Source organism: Haliaeetus albicilla, chromosome 19 (genome assembly GCF_947461875.1).
Source record: "Haliaeetus albicilla chromosome 19, bHalAlb1.1, whole genome shotgun sequence".
Classification (NCBI taxonomy): domain Eukaryota; kingdom Metazoa; phylum Chordata; class Aves; order Accipitriformes; family Accipitridae; genus Haliaeetus; species Haliaeetus albicilla.
In genome coordinates, this window is record NC_091501.1 from 9,429,294 (window position 1) to 9,447,035 (window position 17,742).

A 17,742-nucleotide genomic window follows, 5' to 3' on the forward strand; every position below is an offset into this window, starting at 1 on the left:
TAGCCAATGATGCAGCTGAGGACTCGTGTTCTGCGTCTCCCACACAAACCTTCTGGCAGTCCATGGAGGTTTCAGTGTCCTCTCTGAGTCAGTGAGCAGAACATTTTGCTACAAACTACAGGCCTGCCTTTGTGCCACTGTTATTGCTCCTTTTCTTCTGCACAGCTTTTGGAACAGCTATGGCTTTGCAGCCTTGCACAGGGAAAAACCAGGATGTGTTGTGGGGAAACATGATTCTCCTATGGATACTCATCAAGCTGCAAGCGTGTGCTAATGAAAATGCAATGTACGTATGGACTGAACCTGGTTTATGAGACTGTCACTGCTAGCTCGGTAGGGATTTATTCTGAGCAAGAACTGACCTGTTGTTTTATTGCGAGATGTAAAGGTTATGCAAAAACTGATCACTGTTTAATAATACACTTCTGTTTTATGAGAGTTTATGAGTCTAACTGTGTCACGTGGTTGTGTCACAGAGTAGGGAAAGCACTTGCTGTGTGTTGTAATTCATCAGCACATCTCTCTGGAGGTACTGTGGTCAAAAGGATAGAACAGAAGGTAGCAAATCAAGGGGTTGAGGTTTTAATTCTGCCGCTGTCATTGAGTCACTTTGGGTAAGTCTTTTAACCTTCCTGTGCCTCAGTTTCCTTATCTGCAAAATGGGGATAATGTCATCTCCCCATACACACACAGGTAAGGTGCTTTGTGTTCCGAGGCCAAAACCTGCTGCATATTAACTATTTATGAGTTTTTTGTCGTGCCTTGCAATGTTGCTCCCATATAGTATCCTGCTTCTTTTGGAACCATTTTTTGAAGGACAGTGGGAGTAGCCCTGTCCCATGCTTTTTAGTTTAGCTGGCTTAAATTGAGATAGTAAAGAGTGCTGGAGGATGACAAGTTTCTAATGAGCTAGTTTGCTCTTCTCATGCTTGATTTCCATGTTTGAGCTATCTTTTATTAAAAATTTTAACTCAGGTGATATTTCCACTCAATGAAAGCATTCAGGTTGTTGCCCTCCCTCCAGAGAACAATATTTTGCTGAATTTTAGAGCACTTGTATTCCATCATATTCAGTTCATTGAGCACAGTGTTTCATTTGGGAGAGCCCATCTCAGAAATACCTCTTTCTGTCACCTCTATCCTATCATTGAGATATCACAGTATCTTTTCCAACAGCCCAGAAATCACCACTTGAGTTTGTTGATACAAAAGGTTTCTGGGGAACGAAGCCAAACATCTGAGGGAGCAGACTCTCTGGCCTTCACACTAGCATCTCTGGCCGCTTGGCAAATGAGAGATGAAAATGGATAAAGAACGAGGACGACAGGGAAGAGTTAGGGAACTGGAGGTGTCTCCTGCAAAAAGGAACAAGGCTAAGAAGGAGTCGTGGTCATGTCGGATGGTGATGAACAGGCTCATGATGGAAAGGCTGAGTTTCCATTGGGCTATATAGTGGATATTCACCTGCTGGTTCCTGGAGACGATGGAGGAAGGATAAAGGACAGATCCTGATCTCCTCTGCACTGAATTCACTTCAGGTGAACCAAGATGTGACAGAGGTCAGAATCTGGACCACTTCATAGTGTGTTTAGTCCCCTGAACAGAGCAGTAAAGCCAAATAACAAATGCGCATATTCAGCCACCATTTCATGGGCATCCAGAGTTCCAGTATTTGTACATATCCTATTATCTGAACCCACATCTGTTCCAGGAGTTGTAATAACATCACAAAGGGCTCTTTTATGCTGCCTGACCCCATGCATAATGCCCCGGAGCTGCGCATCATGAGGCTGCCAGCTGGCAAAAGGAATCCGAGGCATGCAGCAGCACCCATGAAATGAAGCTACGTGTTCAACAGAGAATCAGGGTCCAGGTAATCAGCAGTGACGGGGATACGGGAAGGGGGAGGGGGTTTTTGTAACAAAGTGAGAAAGTATTTTCTTCCCCAATTTTCTTGCATTTCCTATTTATACGAAGTATCTTGATCACTGTGTTGCTAAACAAGGAGATTTTAAACCGGGGGAAGGAAGAAACCTGTATACACTGAAAGAGCTGGTTACCGTTCCTTTTGGACACTTTTTCTGTATTGTGACTTGTGTGGAAATGTACAGAATAAAAGTGAAGAAGCGCATGCCTTGGCTGGGCTGAGTTTCCTTGTGTTATTTGCCAGTGGAGCTGGGTTGCTGCTTCTGGCAGAGCGAAAAGACTGGGGTGACTCAAAAGTTGTGAAGAGTGAGGGGGATGCAAGGGTCAAAATTCTGCATATGTGTGTGTGTGGCAGTGCAGGGGAGGGATGGGAGTGGAGTGTTAAGCCTCTGGATAAGCCAACTTTAAGCTCGTGGTAATGAAAAAGTTAATGATACCCTTAATATTTCCAGGGAAATCTCAGTCCCTTAGTAAGCTCAGATTGTCAGCACAGCATTCAGGGTGTGCAGGAGAGATCCAGCAGAGATTAGCAGGACTATAGGTCACCTCGGGGTCTTAGCTATGCATCTCAGGAGCATTTCTCTGATTCACCCACAATTATCTTAGGTTCTCAGTTTAGCACTGTTTTAGACTAACCCATGAGCATATAATGGCCCTGTTTGTTTCTGCCCAGCTGTGTGTGATTGAAGAAATTTCTGTCATGGCCATCGCTTGCTTTCTTGCCTTCAACAGCTGCCCTCCCTGCCCCACTAAGGAGCTTCTGCGCCATTTCTGACACCAAGTTTTCATGGCCTCTCTCCCGCGCAAGTCGGTATTTCTTAACAGTTCCCTTGCCTCTGCTCTCCCATCCTGAAATCATATTTCTGAATCATTTTGTGATGTTGCCTTTGCCCTGTCTCCCTGGGACTGCGCCTGCCACAAAACCACCTCCCTTGCACATGGTTTGGGCCCCCCCTCCACTCCAAGCCCTTTGATGCTCACCGCTGCTGCCAGCAGCCAGCTGTGTGCTTGTCTCTTTTAAAGGATATCTTAAGCCCCCTTTTCCTGCCGTCTCATTCAGCCTAAGCATATTATTATTAATAATAATAGCGCTAAAAAGACTTAACTGTTCTGCCTGTGCAGGACTGGCTGGAGCTGGGTGAGGATGTAACCTACTCATGAGTTACACTGGGCTTTTCTGCACAGCGAGAAAGCACTACCAAGCACAGCTCTGATGCTCATAAGCACTGTGGTACAAAGCACTAACTCCTCTTGGTGTCCCTTGCAGTAACAAGCTGCACCAAATGGCTGCCAGCTGCTCTCTGGGAATGTCTGTGGAGAAGAGATGCTTTTTGAAGTGCTCAGAGCTGCCCTCGCAGCAACATCTGGAGGCGTTCCACCACCTGCAGGCAGAGCTGCTCGGTGGTGCGTTTAAAAAAAAAAAGAGTACAGCTTTGCATCCTACCAGTTTTGCACCCCAAATTCTTGAATGTGTGTGGCCTTGCACGTGTATGTAGTTCTGAAGAGAGCCCAACTGTTGCTTTGCTCATCCGTTGTAACTTGCCCTTGTTCCTCAGCATTTCAGCTATGTTAGCTGCTTCAGGGCTGATTTCTAGCCAACTTACCCTACAAAAATCCTTCATAAGGCTGGTGAAATTCATATATGTATATACATAGACTTATATAAATATCTTTCTTATAGGATAACACACTTTCTTAAGTGAGGAATTCCCTTTTTCGTGCAACCTTTCTTTACATATGAAATGTAGTAACTTTTAACTGTTTCTTTAAAAAGCTAAGTCTTTCATAGTAGAAATGTAACTACAATGAAAAAAAAATCCATTCTCAGGAGGAAAAAAAAAAAAGAATCCTGACAGGAATAATTTGCTTTGAAAAAAAAATCCCAAACCCCTGCAGTTTCACTGCAGCCAAGTGACTTCAGTATTTCCCTGCAGTTAAAATGTGGTTCTCTCTCACAAGGGATCTTTTAAACTAGGCAGTGATGCTTGTAAGAGATGTTGCCAAGGTTGTTAATTTTAAAAATAGGTAAATATTGGAAGCAGTCCCATAATTTCAAGGTGTTGGGTCTCATATTTTCACGTTCAAGGGTTGATATTGATACATGAGTATTGTATTTACAGCCATATTAGTTCACAGTAGGCGTACCACAGGACAAGGACACCTTCAGAGCTGCTCCCTCTCTTCTGCTGCCCCATCTGGCCATAATCTTAAGTGGCACTAGGGATGTGTGAGTGTGTGTGTGTCTCTGTGTGTGTTTGTCAGGAACTGTTTTGATGTGAACGTGGAGTTGAAGTATGAGCGTGTCAACTGCATGGATCCTGCTGCTCTCATTCAGTAAGGCAAGCAATCCTGCAGGTAGGAAGGCGAGCCGTGAATCCCAAGACCCAGAAAAATAAAGATTTTTGTGTCCCATGGGTATGAAAAGGGAGCTACCTGCTGGGAGTTAAACTCAGATGGACAGTCTGTAGCATGAGAGGAAGCCAGGTGAAGCACTGCCTGGTTAATACCTGTAATCAATTTGCTGTCTAATCAGGGAGCCAACAAAAATCAGCAGCACTGACTGTCAGAAGAACTTTTGACTCCAGCCTCCTTTGTTCTACATTTGCCACCAAAGCACCTAATGGCTTGCCAAGAACCGCGCTGCACGGGGTAATTCACTCTCGTTCGAGAGGTTTTGGCTTTTGGATGCAGCATTATGCAGAATTTAGAGGAAAGCAGGAGGCTTCTCACCAAAGGGTGGGTGTAGGTCAGCTCAGCTGGATGTTCTGTTTTGCTGGACAAAAGGTGGAGGGCATATAGTAGTTGGAGGGGGGATTGTTGTGTGTTGGTTTTTTTTTTTAAGGGTGATAGGAGAATGAAGAAGAGATTTAAAAATGAAATAGTAAGATTAAAAAGGTAGCTCCGAATGGTATTTTGGATCCTGAAGCCCCATCCAGCCTGAACCACTATGAATCAAACAATGCTGTTATGTGATTCAGACTAGTGTTTGGTGTCTAGAATTTGGGAGTTTTGCTGCTGACATAATTAGCCAGCAGGCTGAGGACTGTGTTTGCTAGAAATAGGGTGTGATTACCTGCCTGCTTCTGTTAATGCATGCATGTATCACATAAATTTCTTTGCTGACAGAACTGATGATATTCTAACAAGCTCTGGTCTTTCTCACTCCATTTATGAATATATATTTAGCTCCAAGAGTATCTGCTTTTTGCTAATGGGTCTCACTAGCATCCCTGAAGTAGGTAATACTGGGATGCAAGGCTCCATATAAATATAAGGGGTCATTATTCTGGCTGTTCACTCTTTTTCCTTGTTTCTCCCTTCTGCCTTTTACCAAATGTACGATAGAAGGGCAGATATAATCAGTTGAGTCCAGCTGAATGAGATGATTGCATAATAAGGGGTCACTGGATAACAGTTTCTCAGTGCAACACAGCTATTAAAAGTTCTCCATAGTCTTTCCAGTCACTTAAGGTTTTCCATTTTAATTTTCAGTTATGTGCCACCTAATGTTGCAGTGAGGGCCTGAAATTTGGTATACATTCACAGGTCTGACCAGAATTAATGTTATGGTAAAACAGTGGCCAGCTCGTAGTTTGAAGTTTCCCCTAATACAAAACCGTGTGAGTACTACATCTGTAGCTGCATGAGTGCATGACTCCACAAGTCACCCAGAGATTCTTACACTGGATTTCCAGTCAAGCTGAATTGTGCTTGTGGTGCCCATCTCTAAAAAGTGACCAGATCCTGGGAGACCTAATTCAGTATTGCAGTGCTCTGCAGATCATTTGGGACTTTTTTTCACCCTTTAATAATGAAGGAGGTTGGATCTGTAGCCAGAAGTTAAGCACCTGTGTGCATATGTGGGGGAAAGAGAATAAGGCCTAATTAGGATTACAAGGCATTGTTTGATTTAGAAGATTAATACTCTCCAACCTTCTCATGTTTAAGTTTTTTTTTTTTTTAATTTCTGTAATTTTCTGTATTCTGATTTTGAAAAGGTAGCAATACAGTATCTGAGTATCTGGATTATCCTTTTTTTTTTATTAGCAAACACTGATATTAATCTTTGCAGAATATAGATTCACAGATCCTTCTAAATGACAGCCTTTTGCAGTGTCTCAACTCAGTCATCCAAAAAAAAAGACATCTGTAATAATTACTATATGTATGTGTAAGGTGAAGGGTCTAGAGCATAAGTCTTACGAGGAGCGGCTGAGGGAACTGGGATTGTTTAGCCTGGAGAAAAGGAGGCTGAGGGGAGACCTTATCGCTCCCTACAACTCCCTGAAAGGAGGTTGTAGCAAGGTGGGTGTTGGTCTCTTCTCCCAAGTAACAAGTGATAGGACAAGAGGAAGCGGCCTCAAGTTGTGCCAGGGGAGGTTTAGATTGGATATTAGGAAAAATTTTTCACTGAAAGGGTTGTCAAACACTGGAACAGGCTGCCCGGCGAAGTGGTTGAGTCACCATCCTTGGAGGTGTTTAGAAGACATGTAGATGTGGTGCTTCCAGACATGGTTTAGTGGTAGACTTGGCAGCGTTAGGTTTATGGTTGGACTCGAACATCTTAAAGGTCTTTTGCAACCTAAATGATTCTATGACTCTATGAAGGCCTTGGATCCAAGGACTTGGGAATGGCAAATAATTCAGAAACATCATTGCGATTAGCCAAAGGTAGTTGTTCTGCTTTAGATTCTTTCTTGCTACCTGTGTCTTGGTGAGATGAAGCTTTTTGATCTCAGAAATGAACTTTCTCCTTCCAGACTGTGATGCTTAGTTGTAATCATCTCAGAACCACACTTTTGTCTTACCCAGACTTATTGAACCTCCCTGTGGCTACTTCACTTCTTTCCTAACCAATGAGATGTTTTTGCAGCTCTTTGCTATGTATCCTCACTGGATCGCAGAAACAACGCAAGCAAAAAAAGCAGGGGACTACAGGCTTCCTTTGGACACACAGCAAGAGAAGTTTTTTCTACTCATGTGGAAAGAAAGCTCACTTAGCTTCTGCAGCCACAGCAATTAGTCAACACTTGATGGATTGTTTCACAGGCAGGGGAGATGGATGCTACAAATTCAGTGTATTCTCTGGTGGCTGTTTGCTCACAGGCAATGCATGCAACATCCTCTTCTGCTAAATGCAGCAGAGCTCCTTAATTGCAGGCGGTAAGATTTTTGCTCAAGGTTTCTGGGTCTGCCACCACTGGGAGACTTGCTCAAAGCCTTTCCAAGTCAGAGAATCTCTAGTTAGTCTACCTGCAATTATCTGGGGAGGGAAGGAAGGGACTAGCTCTCACTGAGTGACTGACTGCCTTCACAAATTGTCTTTGCTGTTCCAAGACATCTCACATCAGAAATTGGCTTAACTGCACCTCCTGTTTAATGTGAGAGATGGGTTATGGCTCACCAACTGTACACAGATCTATGAGCCTGCTGAACCCAAGGTGGATGTGGGAGTCACCAGGAGTAACCTCCCACAAGAAGGCTTTAGGAACTATAGAAAGCTGTCTGAATCCCAAAGCTGCAGTTTGTCAATGTGCAGACATTCATGACAAATCTATCTGCTCATTAAAACACACACAGAATTTCTGTAGCTGTGAAATATAAACATAGGCTAATTTAGGTTGGTGGGGACATCTGGCCCAGCCCCACACTCAAACCAGGGTCAACTTTGAAGTTAGGTCAGGGTGCTCAGGGTCAGATTCTTGTGTTTAGGACCACTATTTAGGTCTTATCAAGACCTTCCTTGGGTTCATATAAAAACAGAAAGAACGAAAAAAGTGCTTTCTCTAAGAAACTAGGAGCATGAATAGACAAATGGACTGTTATTGCCCCCACTTTGGTAATGAGGCAACACGAAATGTGTGTGACTTGCAGAATCAGGGACTGAACACCCCACAGCCAGCTAAAGAGAGGTTTATTTCACTTACTTAAAGGCACCCAGGAAATAACTGCTAGAAAAAAGAACAGACCTGCAAGTCCCCTGGCTCCCACTATGTTAACTTCACATCTGGCAAATTTTATTGCACTATGTGTCTCCTATTGAATTTTCTAGTTGCTGCAGCCTCTCTTGTGCTGAGGGTTGTTTCATGAACTTATGCACTATGCTTTGAGTTGTTGGGTTTTTTTGTCCCCGAAGCTAAAAGTTGCATCCCTATTGTGCAGAAAATAGGAAACAGATTTGTACTCAAATGTGTTGGGCCTTTAAATGGAAACTGAGAGGAGAAGGAGGGGACAGCCTGCAGCACTGCCACATTCTTTCCATTGATACACATTGACACCAGGCAAAAGTCTGATTCTGAGCCCCTAAAACAATAGATATGGAAATGTTTTCTTTTTTGTTTTGTTTTTCTTCTGTCCTTTTTAAAGTGAGCATAGTGTTGAAAAGCACTACAGAGCCTGGTCTAGGGCTCGTGTCCTCTGTTAGTCCATAGAATAAGACAGAGTTGCTTACCCCAAAAGTTCAGGTACCAGCGTACCGGCCAACAACAACAACAACAGCAAAATAGTTTTATCTCAGTGTGAACTAAGAGTAACCGTTAAAAAATTGTCTGCTCCAGGGTACAGCTGTGTTCATGCTTCCCTAAGTGTGGCCACGGAGAAGCAGTGTGCTTGACTGGAAGAAGCAAATGCCATTTCCAGAAGAGCAGGTAATTCATTCCGCATCCTCCTGCCACAAGGGTATGAGGTGTAGGCTCCCATGCAGGTGTCATGCTGTAGATACAGTTCAGCAATCTGACTGAGGCCTCAACCACCACTGCCTTTCAGTCATTTTCTTGTCATCATTTTCTTGTGTAACCATGAAATAAAGGAGTCTAATGACGTCTGGTGCAGCCACAAGACAAAAAAGCAAGCTGTGCTACTGCTGTTTGTCATCGGATGGGACTGGGCACAATGCATGGGCTGAAACTCTGGTGGCAGAGAGTGTCCAGTTCGTGTCCTACACGTATACACATAGAGGCAAACTAGCATCCAGAGGCTTGAACTTAGACTCAGCATTTGTTTAACTTTTTTTTTTTTTTTTTTTAAATTAGTAAATGCTGGATTTAACTTTTCTTAGCCATCAGTTCTACCACTAGTATACAGCAGGGAATAATATTGATGAAGCTTTTGGTTCTCATGAAATGTGCTACAGTTATTAATAACAATTGAATAAAACTAATTATACTTAAGGTAGAGCTACTGTTCCAAGCCTTCTTTTTTCATTTGCCTCAACCTTTCAAACTTATCTTCTTGAAATAAATAGGCCCATTCTTAGCTGCCGCTCTGAAGTATTAAATAAAAAAAACCACCACAAAAACCTGCTCTCCACCACAAAGAAACAAACCTTGAGTGGAAGGGACTAATGTAATCATCTGCTTCATATGTTAATTAAGCAAATGCTCTTCAGAGGTCACAATGCAAAATTTGGCATAAGCGCGGTGGTCAAAAATAGCAGTTCAGTCTTGTCCCATGTCTTAAGTATTGATGAGATGTAGGAAACAAGACCTCTTCAAGCTGGAGGACATTTAGTTAATGACTTTTACAGTTATGAATGTTAGAGTTTTCACAATGTTGGTCAAGTAATTCTGCACACGGGGAACAGGAAATCACTTTCCATTTTCTTTAATTTGTCTTCATTTTTTAGACAGCCTGAGCTTAACAGTGGTCTGTATTCTGAAGTGGTTCCAGATTCAGTGCTCTTCTTCTTCTCAACTGTCCCAAGTAATAAAGCACCTGAATGTTAAAACAGTATTGTTGGCCTTTCTCAAACTATGTTCAATAATCTTAGTGGGTGAGATTGGAATTTTGAAAAGTTGTAATCAGAGGAGAGTTTGAATCAGTAACGGGTTTTGTGACATCTTGAGCAATAGCTTGATGTTCAGTGAATCTGAGTACCTGTGATCTTGAGGTTTTCTGAACACATTGTTATCACAGCCTGAGAAGGTGTAAATTCCAATGGATTTACCTGTTGTGTCTTTTTTTCTTTTTTTTCTTTAGTAACAGTAAACCCAGCAATATTTGCCCTAAACCCCTTTCCTAGATCAATTCTTCTAGCAAAGTGCTAGGTAATTTTTCTGACTCACTCATGCAGCTGGCTTATTATGTTACTGGGAAAAATCATAGTTAAGAATAGGTGCCGCAGTGAGGAGAATTTGAACGCGTGTCTGCCTGCAGTCTGATCTGGGCATTCCTTACAGAATGAATCTGAGTATTAGGCTGTGGCGAAAAATCCAGCTGTGAGGGTTCATATAGGATGGAATAAAAATGTTATTCCTGTTAATAAACCGGGACTTCATGAAGGATGACATTTTCCTGGCCAGATCAGATAGCGTATCAGTTTGCAGAGACTTCTCCCATCTTCACTTTTCAATTTCATGAATAAAAAAAAAACACAAAAAACACACTAGCTAAACAAGTTCATAAATTGCCAGCACTTCTTTCATCATCAGAACAACCAGGGGAAAAAACGCTATATAAAGAGCATTGAATTACACTTGTGACCTGGTCCTATGACTACGCTTCAAAATTAGGTGTTTCTGTTTTTTGACCAACACTGTAAGAATAATTTGAGACATAAAGGGAGTATCATTTTACAACATTCCAAAACAATATTTCAGCTGGAAAATGAATGGTACCTGTAGATGCTAGAGTAAAGAGAAGCAATCCATCTATGAAAGTGCTCCTTATTTCCTATCCCAGACAGCTGAAACAAAACAGATGTCACCAAAAAAAAAAAAAAAAAGTAGGAAAAAAAGTTAATCAAAATCTAAAACATGTCACTAAAGAAAGAGGTCAGACAACAACAGTGATGCAAGGTCATAGATGCATACAAACTCCATATTAAAGACTCATGTTTTCTACCTCCTTGAAAAAATATGATGGAGGAAACCGAAATAGGCAAATTATACCAGGAGCATGAACATTTTGTTAAATATTGCAAACATTTAATTAAATATCTTTAGTCAGTTAACAGTGGTTCCTAGCACAAATCCTGTGTAGTTGCTACTTTCAACTCCTTGACGATGGTGCAGTTTATAGATACGCTGTCCTAATAGGATCTTACATTAGCATCATTTAGACAAAAAAAGAGAAGAACACAGATTATTTAAAGATGGTGGGAAGAATGCTGAAGAGGGTTGGGATGCAGATAGGGAGACGGAGCTCAATCTAACTGTTTTGAAAGGTCTACTTTGCAATACCTTAATGTTTAGCCTGAATAATTGGAAAAGGAATAGCCTTTTGGGAGGCAAAAGCAATTCTGAAGAGCTTTATGTAGAAGTATATGCAATCTCTTGTAGTGTTGAAAAGCAAGCTGAAAAAAACAAGAAGATTGCTACCGAAGTACAGGTTCATCTATCCTCTTAGGTTCTTTATGCCTGTTAATATAATTTTATCAATAATGGCATACACTAATTAGCATTAATACTAAAATTAGGACAAAAAAGACCTTAGCTAAGATTGCTTTCCTTTGTTTTAAACATTGCTTATATAATACTACAAGATCACAGGATCTTCAAAAGGCATGAAGTTCCTGATGGATCTCAGAAGACAGAGGATGAGACGCTGCTTCCTATCCATTTCTCAGTAGAAATAATAAGCCCAAAGACCAAAAGAGCTGTAGATTGTACAGAGTTACCCTGATTGTTCCTGCTCCTCAAAGTAGAACTAAGTATGTTTGATCAGACCCACCTTCTTTCAAAATCTCCATAATTTCACTCTAAAAATGAATGGTATAGACAAAGTGATTACCAGCAATAGCTATAGTGGTTTTGTCAAAATGAGCCTAAAATTAGGATTGGGTGATGTCAGAATTTATTCTGCACAGGAAGATACCTTCCCCTGTGTTCTACCCCCCTTCGAATTCCTGATGTGCAGAAGGAACCACTGAAGTGAAGAATGTGCCGAAGGAGAAAACAACATGTAATGTAAGTATGGCTATTTTCTTAAGACTTTCTCACTATACTGACAGTTCCAAGAGTTAAAAATGTGAGAAAAAGACCCCATGAGACAGACTCCAATTTTAAACATTTATATGCATTATATGTTATAATATATAAGTTTATGTTACAGATTTTAACACATATTCTGAACGTTTTTATTAACTTTGGATTTTTTTAACAGCCTTTTAACAATTATACTCTGCACTTTTCCCATAAAAAAGCGGGAGTGGAAGAATCAGGACTTTCTCCCCATCGTTTGCTTGTTTAGTTTTTGCTATTGAAAACTCCGTGTCTAATGCAATCACATAATTCTGGGAACTAGGTCTTTGGGGAAAAACTCATATCATTTAGCAAGAAGCGCTAGCATTGCCTGTAGTAGTCCCCATACTTCGACATCAGTATGAAATCTTTAATGTGAATGTTAAAGGGTTTTAATGTGTTCATTTTTTTTTAATAACAACCAGTCCAGGTCTAGGTCTGTGAATGATGATGCCATGTTTTGTTAAACTCCTGAGCCTGAAAACCTAGATCAAGCTGACGTTGAAGCCAACAGCATCCCACAGGAGTTTCCATCAAAGATGTATTGTGCTTTATGAGGCCTACGCAACTGGCTCAAATCTCAAGCAAGAAATTGCCAGTAAGTTAAGAACAGATGTACCTAATTTTGTTCTTATGGGGGGAAAATCATGGCCATTACATTAACTAACGAGGCATTGCACGTGCACAGGTTATAACTGTTCGTCTTCCAGTTCCTATGTTTCTAACAACAGACCTTTATGTTGGGGGGGTGTTGGAGGTGGGTGGGTAGGTGCGTGTCTATACTTTATGTATCTCCAAATGGTATCAGGGAAAGGGTACTACTTAACAGAATTTCAATTTTTATTTTATTCTCTTGTGAAAATACCTAGTTGGCAAGCTATCCCCTGAAGAGCAACCCTACCCTCCTCAGGAGCAACCATTTTTAGGACTGAGGCTGAGCCACTGAAGTCTTGGAAGAGCCAGCTATAAAGAAGTCTCGGTAATGGTATTTCTGAGCGTTTGCTAATTACTTGTCAATATTATATTCTCAGTGTTCCTTTTATTGCTGTGATTTCACTAAAACTCATAATCAAGGATTTAGCTGTCTGTTTTGCACTTGCACTGAAGGAGAACATCTCATCATTTGATTGCACATAAGGAAAACTTGTCAAAACCACTTACATTTGTCTTTAAATGTGAAGTTTAGCATCATTATAATTACACAGGTGAACCCTTTACAGATTGACAAACAAATCATTTTAAAAGGTAAGAGAACATTTTGATAAGTGGAATTTCTTCTTTGCTCATACATTCAGCTCAGAGTTGTGCTGGTTGTATCATATTGTGGATGCAGAGAGTGTCCTAATGGTCGGTCCCCACAATGGTATTAATTCATTCTTAAGGGAATATATTAAGAAATATTTCTTTAATTATATAAGCATCATTAGAATGAAAGGCCCTGATTATGTATTTCTAAATGTGTTTACCATAGTTTTACTTTTAACTGGAAAATGGTTATGTGTCATGACTCAGCTCATAGGCAAATGATCAGAAAGCTTTTCGTTCTCCAATCACTTGCCCGCTATGGAGTTAGCGCTTCGAATTTGTTATCAATGGCTTGTCACTGAGAATAAAATTGACCATTTCAGTTCAGTGCCTGGGGAAGGCTATTTAGCACTGCGATGGATACTAGCTTTCTCTCTTAACAAAGTATCAAGGACTGATTCGGTGGGATTATAAATGCTACGTTCTCTACTTCTAAAGCCAGTCCTTTCATAGAGTAGTTAGGCATGTGGGTATAGTGCCTTGAGAAAAAAATGGGTATTAGCAAATCAAGTTCTTCCTGAGAGAAACTGAAAAGGAAATTTGCATTCTATTTGTTCAGTAATCTTCTGCCAGAAGTTTGAAACCAAATAAAAATGTCAATTTTATTGGTTCTGTTTCAATGGAAGAACATTTTTTTCTGCATTTTGCTTTGATTTTTACACAGAAATACATAATGACAAAACCCCAGAAAATAGAACGTAAATGGTATTTGTTGCTCAGCCCTTCAAAATAAAATGCCATTTTGTTTTGGTTTATACTTTCCCCCAAACTGTAAAACTAGAGTGAAATGAACATGTTTGTTTATATAGGAAAAAAAGCAGTAATGTACTCAAAGCAGCATTTTTTTTACCATAGTGAAGACTTTTTTTTTTTAATGTAATAGACTTCAAGTCCTGCATATGTAGGACTTTCATTCCCAGGATTGCCAACACAAAAGAAGAAAATAGTGAGAGAAGCCAACATACGAACATCAGTCTTTTAAATGCTGGGGATCTGGAAAGGCCTGCTGTGTCACATTATATTTGTGGATTTCAAACTGCAACATGCAGATGTATGCACATGAATAATTTTGAGCACAAGAGCTTTAATCCCCTTGCAGAAAATAGAATCAGTCAAATGTGTAAAGTTACAACATGTATTCACGGTTTGGTGACTGAAGCTTAAGACCAAGTTCTGGGACACTGACTTTGTTTTCAAATATCTTAAGTTTTTAGCATACTTGCATGAAAGAATAACTCTTCTGGGTTCACGCTCCCTGTTTGCCTTCTTCTGCATACATCTGGGAAATCTGATTTTTTATATACTGGATTACTTCAATACTACAGAGTGAGGTATGAATTATTATTTTTGAACTCCATGGATTTTTCTACTCTAATTATAGGATTGATAGTCTCTGTGACAATACGCCTGCCATTGTGCGGACTTGAAATGAAAGATAGAGTGAGAAGGTACACAGCTCAGAAACAGTTGATTTCAATCTTCGATGCATTCACTAAATAATTCAGTATCACTAATGGAAATCTGATCTTAGCGCAGGAGCGGGGATGCGGGGCACTCAGTTGCCAGCGTTTGGCAGCTCAATAGCTCGGGAACAACAATAGAGCAAAAGGTGAAAAAATCTTTAAACTATTGTCGAGTTATCTTCTTTGCTTTCCTGGAATCACGTTACATCTTCCTGGAGCTGCTGTTGCTGATGGCTAGGGAGGGTGAGAGAAAGAAATTGATATTTACAGTGTATCTGGAACAAACAAGGCAAGCTCAGCTCGAGCTGACCTTTTAACTGGTGCGCAAGGGGTCGTGTTTGCTTTTTGAAAAGTACAGCCTCATTCTACTCAGCGGTGGGACCAAAAACAGTGAAGCGCTTCTTGGGAGCAAATTGCACAAAACCTTCTCCTCTGACCGTGTAGTCTGAGCTTTAGAGTCAGAATTTTTCAAGGGCATCTTTGGAAAAAAGTGCAAACTCCTGCTAGAAGCTGGTGAGATCCAAGTAACTATCCATCTTCAGGTGGCTTGTGAAATGACTACCTAAAAGCACTGAGAACCCCCAGCTTCAAAGGGAAAATTCGGTTCTTTTCAAAGGAAAAAAACCTCAGTGAGAGGAAATTCACTATGGGTGGCTTTCTACATTTTGGCAGAAACCCCATCTAATGCTGGGAGCTTCTTTCCCCCAAATTGCCTCGAACATTTACCAATTGAATGGGGATTCTAACTGGCATCTAATACTTCTGGATTGTTTATAAGAGCATTTGCATGTGGAATCCATCAGAAATCCTTTTATAATGTCTCATAGCCCTAACCTTCACTTTTCCTTTTTAAAAGAAAATTCAGCCTTGTCTCTCTCTCTCATTACATTGCCAATTTTTGGTTTGGGTAGCAAAGAGAATACATGAAAGTAGAGATTGGACTTCTATAGCTGCCAGTCCATTCCTCACCTCTGTCATCTGAACAGAGTGGAACCGGCAGCTGTAAACAAATGTTGAGGATTTTAAAGATAAGTATCACTGGCAATCTGCAAGCAAATTCTCCTTTCTAGGTTAGCTGTGTGTCCAGACTAGAAAAGAAATAGTCAAAACCTATTTTTTCAGTACGGATTTTTCTACATGTCACAAGAAATATAAATTAGGCTGCAGTTCCAGAGATCATGCAGGAAATGAAGCGTTGGCTGGAAAACAAAGTCAGGAGAGAGAAAACAGCAGAGACTTTCTGGAGATAAGCCTCTCCAACTTCACAGTTCTTTTAATAAGGAAAATATCCCTGTGGTAAGTAAATGGTCATAGCTTATCTTCCATCCAACCCTTTTCTCCATGCTCTCCTGTTCTTTCCCACTGGGAACCAGCACAATAGGCACCTTTAAGGCTGTGATTAACATACAGTTGACGACTTTTTCTTAGCAAAAGAACTTACATTGGTCCTCCCAAGATGGCTGTATTCACCAGCTGTCCCACCTCCTTCTATGTCTTTATGAGTTCTATCTCAATAGCAAAGGTTCAGTCAAGAAATTCAAGTGTTGCACTCCATTAATAGCAAAGGCATCAAACAGAGCAGGCAATTTGGGGCAAGGAATATCCTTCTGTATTTGCACAGTGCTTATTGCAATGGAAACCTCAGTTAAGCCTCAAGGTGCGACTGAGACAGAAATAATATAAACATTAAAACACATTTACTTTTTGTCAATTGAAAACTGAGGTGATACTTTGTTTTTCAGTCGTAGGTGCTTCAGACCATAATCTGTCCTCTGAGCAGCTATGTTAACCTCGTCTGCAGTTTTATTTTGGACTTTCTGAATCAAAACCTAAGCCGTATCACGCAAAACTGGTTTCTGTGCATGTAAACTCAGTTTCAGGAAATTAATTACCGAGCTGTGGAAAACTAGGTATGGAGAAAAGCTGTGAGCAAATTTGGTCATCGATTGGCTGTTGACATTGCTTCTAAAATTTAGTGGACAAATGAGGCTTCTAACGTCATGCGCATCTTCGTGAAAAGCAGTTGTTTTCTGCAGAAAGTTTCCATTGTTTTCTGTAAAGCTGAAAATGTTAAGTTTTCAGTGTTTTAGCTAAGACTCGGATTTCTGTAAGGCAAGGGAGAGACCTCTTGACCCGCTTTGATGCAATCTGGTTTGGTTTCAATCAAAAAGTCCTCTTTCCTACTTTCTCTTTGTTACTCAGACATGATTGACCATCTGAAATGCGCTATTGTGGTTGTATGGAGAAACTCTGAGGGCTGAAAGTGTCGACCACTCCCAGGTGTTTTTTGATGGAAAGTGTCTATTTCTAGATGTTCGTGGTGCTTAGCACTGTGATGCCAGGATTGCACTGAGAAGCCCTCAGGAAGGTGCAAGCTAGCTATCAAGGATCCATTCAGCTTTGCACGCTCTGAAACACGAAGTTTACTATTGAGTGCTCGTTTCCACTCGTCCAGCTGCTAGAAAGGATATTCTCTCCATCTTGAGCCATCACTTTACACTGCAAATCAAAATTGTTGTTTTAAATTACATCACTGTGATTAAATCTGCTGGTGGTGCAAATCCTGAACAGCCATGCCAGGACTAAAAACATAACTATGTGATGAAAAGAAGATGCCAAGGTGTGGATGGAAGGGAGTAGTTTACTTTACTAAGAAAGTCTCCAGGTGGGTGCAATTGCCCACGCTGGGACTAGCTGCACAGTGCTTTTCATTGTCACAGATGGTAGGTGTTAGATGATGCAATGTGTACGGTGCCAGACAAATTACTTTTTTAGCTCATTCCTCTGGAAACAGGAGAAGAATCTGAACTGGATTTCTGTGCAAACCTGGAGCAGGAGCTGCAAGCTGCAACCCCAGCTGAGACCCAAGCAGTCAATGGGCCCAGACTTTCAAACCAAGGCAGAGACTTGCTCTGGGGATCGGGAATCACACAGCAATTGCCTGGAGTCTGGAACAAGTCCACCTAGTTTTAAATTAAGCTGTGGATTGGGGAACACTCTTATTCAAGGGATGTAATGAACCTAGAAGTTGGAAAAGCCTGCTCCTAAATGAAAGCCTTGGTAGAACTCCAGCAACCACTACAACCAGA